Source organism: Mirounga leonina, unplaced genomic scaffold (assembly GCF_011800145.1).
Source record: "Mirounga leonina isolate KUSES-001 unplaced genomic scaffold, KU_Mleo_1.0 Mir_488, whole genome shotgun sequence".
NCBI classification, from domain to species: domain Eukaryota; kingdom Metazoa; phylum Chordata; class Mammalia; order Carnivora; family Phocidae; genus Mirounga; species Mirounga leonina.
This window is the reverse complement of record NW_023270777.1, coordinates 3,330,747-3,336,746: the sequence shown is the minus strand read 5'-3', so window position 1 is coordinate 3,336,746 and position 6,000 is coordinate 3,330,747. Positions and strand designations below refer to the sequence as shown.

The 6,000-nt window shown below is 56.9% G+C and overlaps 1 protein-coding gene across 2 annotated transcripts in view; it reads left to right on the top strand.

The window, feature by feature from the left end:
• The first annotated feature begins 1,092 nt into the window (after positions 1–1,092).
• PIK3R6 (phosphoinositide-3-kinase regulatory subunit 6) overlaps positions 1,093–6,000 on the top strand; it is a 52,652-nt gene continuing 47,744 nt past the window's right edge. For both annotated transcript variants that reach the window (XM_034989586.1, XM_034989585.1), the window contains exon 1: positions 1,093–1,236. The gene's annotated coding sequence lies outside the window, so the exon portion shown is untranslated. The remainder of the gene's footprint in view (positions 1,237–6,000) is intronic.

The following is a 6,000-nucleotide window of genomic DNA, read 5'->3' as shown; positions in this document are numbered from 1 at the left end:
TTCAAAGTGTGAGAAAAAGAAAGACTATGAGGAGCTAGCCAATGGGTCCATATCTTAGAGGTGATCTGCTCCCTGGCTCTGTTCTCTCTTAATTGCCAAGGTCAGCAGATGCTTTTGATGGCCTCCTCACCCGTGTCCTCTCTGCAGTCTTTGACACCACTGACCGCCATGTCCTTGACACCCTCCCCTCCCCCAGCTTGCACGGCACCCCGCTGTCCTCCAGCCTCTCTCACTTGTGTTTTCGCTCTTCTCTGCTGGAGCCGAGAGGTCTGGAGGGGACTCCACAGCATATACTCCAGCCTGGAGCTCAGGGGCCGCCGAGACCACTACAGAGCTGCAGGTGTCCAAGACCCCCGGGAGGGGTCACAGTGACAGGATGAAGCCTGGGCTTGGGGATCAAGGAACCACCAGCTCGAGACGGGCCTTGCCGGTCACACCAAGGAGTCTGGCCGTTCTCCTAAAGATAACAGGGAGCCACTGAGGGCTGTACTGGGAGCATAAGGTGATCAGATTTGTGTTTCAGCACCAGAGAGAGCCCTTTGGCTGGGAGGTGGAGGCAGGATCAGGCTTCTACGGCCATTCAGGAGGAGGACAATGGTGGCCTGATGAAGGGGTAACAGCTGTGGGGGTGGAAAAAGGGGACGATTTGCTACATGGGACTTGGTTCCATTTAGATGGAACAGTTGAGGGAGAGCGAGGTGTTGAGGATGACACTCAAGTTTCTGAATCTGAGATGAGGAGCAGAGAGGCGGGTTTGCAGGGGGTGGGGGAAGAGAGCTTGTTTTTTTTCGCATTGAGCTGGAAGTGCTGGATGATCCTCTGGCTCACAGTGTCTGGGGCAGGGACAGTGCGGTTGGTGTGTCTGGAGCTTGGGAGAGAGGTCTGGGCTCTGGGCATCACAGCCCAGTCAGCACCAGGGGGGGACTCTATGGAGGTGCCCCCTCCAAAGAAAGAACCTCCAGTGCCCATGAGTGACCGCAGAGCTTCTGTAGAAAGCAGCCTCACTGCAGGATGTATTCTGGGAGGAGCTTTCAAGGCCACGGGGAAGGGGAAGGGGAAGGAAGAGGAGGGGACAGAGCCGGGCCTGGGCGACACAGGGCCTTTCTCTGCAGATCTGGAGGCTGTCGTGGAGACTAAAAACATCGGGGTCTCTGGTGTGGGCAGCATCCCTGGGCAGGACTGTGGGGAGCCAGTCAGCAGAAAGACTTAGGGGAACCGAGTTCCTCCTGAACCACGGTAGGTGCTGGCTGGGGTAAGGTGTCCAGGGAGGAAGCCGGGGAGGCAGATCCAAGCAGAGCAGATGGAGGGGCCTGGAGGAGGGATTCTGGCAGGGAGCCCTCGAGGGGCTGAGATGCCCCCGGCACTTATGTACAAAAGCCTTTCGGAGAAGGGTTACCGAGATATGTGGCCGCTAGGAGCACTGTGCCAAGTTAAGATCATTTAACTCATTTTCACAAGAACTAGGGACACAGGATCCATGAGAGGACCTCTCCTTTCTTCCCCGAATCCTGTAAGTGCCAATAATAATATAACCGATTACACACGCCCGGCGCGGCAGAGTATACTCTCCGTCCCGCGGGCTCTCCCGAGCAATCGGAGGTGGGCTGGATGCGTGTTTTCGTGCCCGTTTTATAGCTCAGAGAGATGAGGCAAGCTGCCAAGGATTGCAGGGCAGGTAAGCAAGGCGCCGGACTCAGATCAGTCTTCTGGTCCTGCCCGCACCCCTTCTGGGACATCCTCTGTCCATCCCTCTTCCCGGGGTGGCAGGTGACCATCATGCTGGGCTGGCCGCTTCTCTCCACATGCACAATCAAGCAGGAGCCCGAGGCCACGCAAGGCCAGGTCTCCGTGCTCGAGCTGGTGTGGCGTTGAGATGCGGTGTGAGTGACCGACAGAAAGTAAAGGGCATGAGGGTCCTCGGTGAGGGCAGGCAGGTACGCAGGTGACCTTGGGGTGTGGGATCTGGCGGGGGCGTCTCTGCAGGAGGCAGCACGTGAGCCTTGAGGGGCAGGGAGGGTCTGTGTGCAGAGACAGCAAGCGTCCCAGTGGGGAGCAAGGTGTGCAAACCCCCAGAGCAGGAGAGTGGGTGCGGAGGAGGAGATTATGGGAAAGCACAGCTCTTGACTCCGTTTGGCTGCTGAAGCTGGAGCCCGTAGAGGGCTTGCAGGCGTGAGCCCGCTCTGCGCCTTCCCTTCCTCTAAGAGGTTCGTGAGCATCCTCCTGTTTAGTCCTGGCAGTAATCCTACGAGGTAGGTGCTATTATTAGCCCTCCTTTAAAGATCAGGAAGCTGAGGCACAAAGGTTCTAAGCAACTAGCCCAAGATGTCGCAGCAACAGAGAAGATTAGAACCCAGGCAATCCAGCACCAAATTCCATCAGCCCAGCCACTTTGCCACACAGCCCCGCCCCACGGCCCACTCCTTGGCTGACGTGGTGGCTGTGAATCTGGTCCCCCGTGAGATTCCTCCCTGCGCACCCCTGCCCCCCACCCCCCAGCCCCCGCAGAACAATGCTCTCCTTCCCCCACCCCTCACCGCCCAGACTGGCCTCCCTCACATCCAGGTGTTTCCTCCCCGGCCAGGGGCAGACACAGCAGGGGAAACAGGCCTGCCCCATCCCCAGGGGACAGCTGGGAGCAGGGCCCCCGCGTCCCCGGTGCCTCGGGAATCTAGAAAGCCCAAGTGGGCCTCATGGGATGAGGGTTGAGGGTTGAGGACTCCAAGCTCTGCATTTCTACTGTGAGTCCAATACTCACATACTCTGGCAAGTATGACTTTCTCCACGGAGGCAAAGTTCAGAGTACTGGAAATAGCATCTGTCCCCAAAACTCAGGGGGTTCTGAGGCAGCAGTGGTGGGAGGAGGAGGAAGTGGGTTTGGTGGCAGGGAATTCCCTTTTCCCTGTGCCAGAGTCGGGGGCGGACGACAGGTGGGCCGTAGAGCTACCATCTTGGGAAACTCTGTGTCTTCGTTCCCGGATTGTAGGCCTGGAGGGCTGGCCGCAGGGAGGGTGCGTGGTGGGTTCTGTGTAAAGAGCCTGGCCTAGAAGCCAGCAATGGGGGGGGGGGTTGGGGTGCCAGGGTGGGCAAGGGATCTTCAGAAGCCAGGGTCTTCATTGCTGGAACACTGGCCCCGAGCCAGGCCTCCCCAGATCCCCCTCTGGACCCTGCTTCCTTGAGTCCTTCCTGTAGCTAGAAGTCTTCCCCCACCTCGTCTTGCACCAGCCGTGGGCTGGGAACAGCAGTAGGGAACGGGCTCCCATTGGCTTCTTCCTGCTGCGTCCCCTACAGCCACCACTGTGGTTCTGTGGGGGTCCCGGGCCGTGTTTCACCCCAAGGCAGTGACCAGCTGGTGTTTGCACCTGCTCTGAGGACCGTTTATTGTGAATGTTCTATATTTAAGGAATAATACCCTCCGAATCCCAAGTCACTCATTCATCCTTTGTCTCTGATCTTGTCCCTACGTCAAGAATTGTGAAGCGCCTGGGCGCCTGGGTGGCTCATGGGCGCCTGGGTGGCTCAGTTGGTTAAGCGACTGCCTTCGGCTCAGGTCATGATCCTGGAGTCCCGGGATCGAGTCCCGCATCGGGCTCCCTGCTCGGCAGGGAGTCTGCTTCTCCCTCTGACCCTCCCCCCTCTCATGCTCTCTCTATCTCATTCTCTCTCTCAAATAAATAAATAAAATCTTTAAAAAAAAAAAAAAAAGAATTGTGAAGCGCCTAAGATCTTCCCCTCCTTGTAACTATTCGATTAGCCCGCCACAGTTTCGCCGGCAGAAAACCTAAGAGTCTAGAGTCCAAGACGAAGGACTTGATGACTCAGGGCGTGACAAGCATGTGAGCATCAGGCTGGAGTGTCTCGGGCAGATCTGGCCCCACTCATTCCCGTGCCTTTGCAGGTTTCCACCCAGAGCTCACCTCCTCAGTGAGACCTCCCTGAGCAACCTCTTAGAAACCTCACCCCCAGCTCTGGAGCCTCACATTCCCCTGCCCGGCCTCGTCCTTGCAGCGCTGACCATCAGCTAATAATACGACTTAATTCCTGAGTCTATTGTCCATCCCCTGCGTGCTCACTAAACACCCTGTAGAGCAAAGCCTTTATGAGAGCAGGTGTTTTTGTCTGTTTTAAATTATGCCATTTCCCCAGGACCTGGAATGGTGTCTCACATCTAGAAGGGGCTGAATGAAGGAATGAGTGAGTGAATCCATCCATTTCTTGGGTCCCCCACTGAAGGCCTGGTTTTCCTACCTGCGTCTGTAGGACGGCGTCTGGCACACAGCAGGGCTCAGTAAAGGAGACACTGAATGAACACTGGGTGGGGGGGCAGGGCAGGGTGAGAGGCGGCCCACGGGGACTGGGGGGCTTCTCCCTGGTGGTGGGGGTTCACCCCGGGCTGCTTTCCCTGCTGCCGACACCAGCTGCTGAGAATCTTCCTGACTGGTGGCAGAGGCTGGTGTGTTCCTTTCCTGTGCTGTCTCGTTCTTGCGGTGACTGGGGGAGCTGGGAGAGGGCGGGAGCACGTGAGTGGAGCCCTGCAGAGCCCTGCGGTGCCCTTTCCTTGGGCAGTGGCACAAAAGCCACACCAGGACATTGCAGCCTGGCTTGTCCCAGGTGCGGTCTGACCCGGACCCCCATCCCCAGGTGGCAGAGCACGATGTCCGTCTCACCGTTGTGCCTGGGTCTCCTTCCCATGGGATGGTCGTCTCCTTCGCCAGCATTCTGAGCATCAACACAATCTTCATGTCATGTGCCATTTGTCCAACCAGCCACGCCCCACAGTCTTGTTTCTGCTCCCTAGCCTGAGAGCGGTTGGGAACAGTGACCCTGTTCTGTCTTCCTATGAGTGCCTGGTGGTCGTTCATTCAATGGTATTTATCGGGGTCCTTCTATTGGTATAAGCAGCGTCAGGTAATGGGGAGCCAGCAGTGAATAAACAGAGTCCCGCCCTCATGGAACATTCTAGCAGAGACAACCAGTCCATCCACAAATGGGACTCCATACACGGTGCCTAGAGAAGTGGAGAGGCACCCCGTGGGTGTTTGTTGACTGACTCGCATGGGCACCGATGTGGGACTCGATCCCAGGACCCGGGGATCATGACTTGAGCCAAAAGCAGTTGTTTAACCAACTGAGCCACCCAGGCGCCCTCTCTTTTTTTTTAAGATTTATTTATTTACTTGAGAGAGAGAACGAGAGCAGGGAGAAGGGCAGAGGGAGAGGAGAGAGAATCCCAAGCAGACTCCCTGCTGAATGTGGAGCCCAACGTGGGGCTCGATCCCACAACCCATGAGATTATGACCTGCGCTGAAACCAAGAGTCAGATGCTTAACCAGTTGAGCCACCCAGGTGCCCCCACAAAAGCCATTCTTTATTGGCTGCTCTTAGAGCATCAGGACTAGAGACACAGCATAGCTCATGTCTGCCTCCAGGGGTCCTGCCGGGGCATGAATGATGCCCCGGACAAGCTCCCGGGCACCAGGGAACAGCTGCGCCTCTGGCCCTCCCCACGGGCTGGGCATGCCTGCAGGCTGTTGCCATGCAGAACGGTGGGCCCTGTCTTGCCAGATCTCCCAGTTATTCCTTTCATGTAAAAGCTGGGCATCTGGATTTTTATGTGAAATACGACTTTTTAAGAGTTGGCTGCAGATTCAGATCTTCTGAAGCTCTCGCTTCTTCTGGGATGGGGCTGGGGGGCGATGGCCCAGACGAGGGGTGAGGATGCTGGCTTTTCACTGTAGAGCAGTTTGAACCTTTTCGATTTACCATTGGTGTGGTTGTTCTTCCCAAGGTGAGTTTTATCAATCTACTAGGCAGAGTGTGTCGCTGGGGCCCCGGTGTGAATCTGAAATGGGTTCTTTGTCAGGCATGTTGTGCACATGGGTCCGTGAGAGTGTCAGTGTGCTGATCCCGGGCCAGAGCGAGGCAGCTGGGGCCGCACTGCCATCCTTAAGAAGTCCTTAAAAAGTCAGGGCCCCCAGTTCGAAGGACAAGGACCGCGTCTCC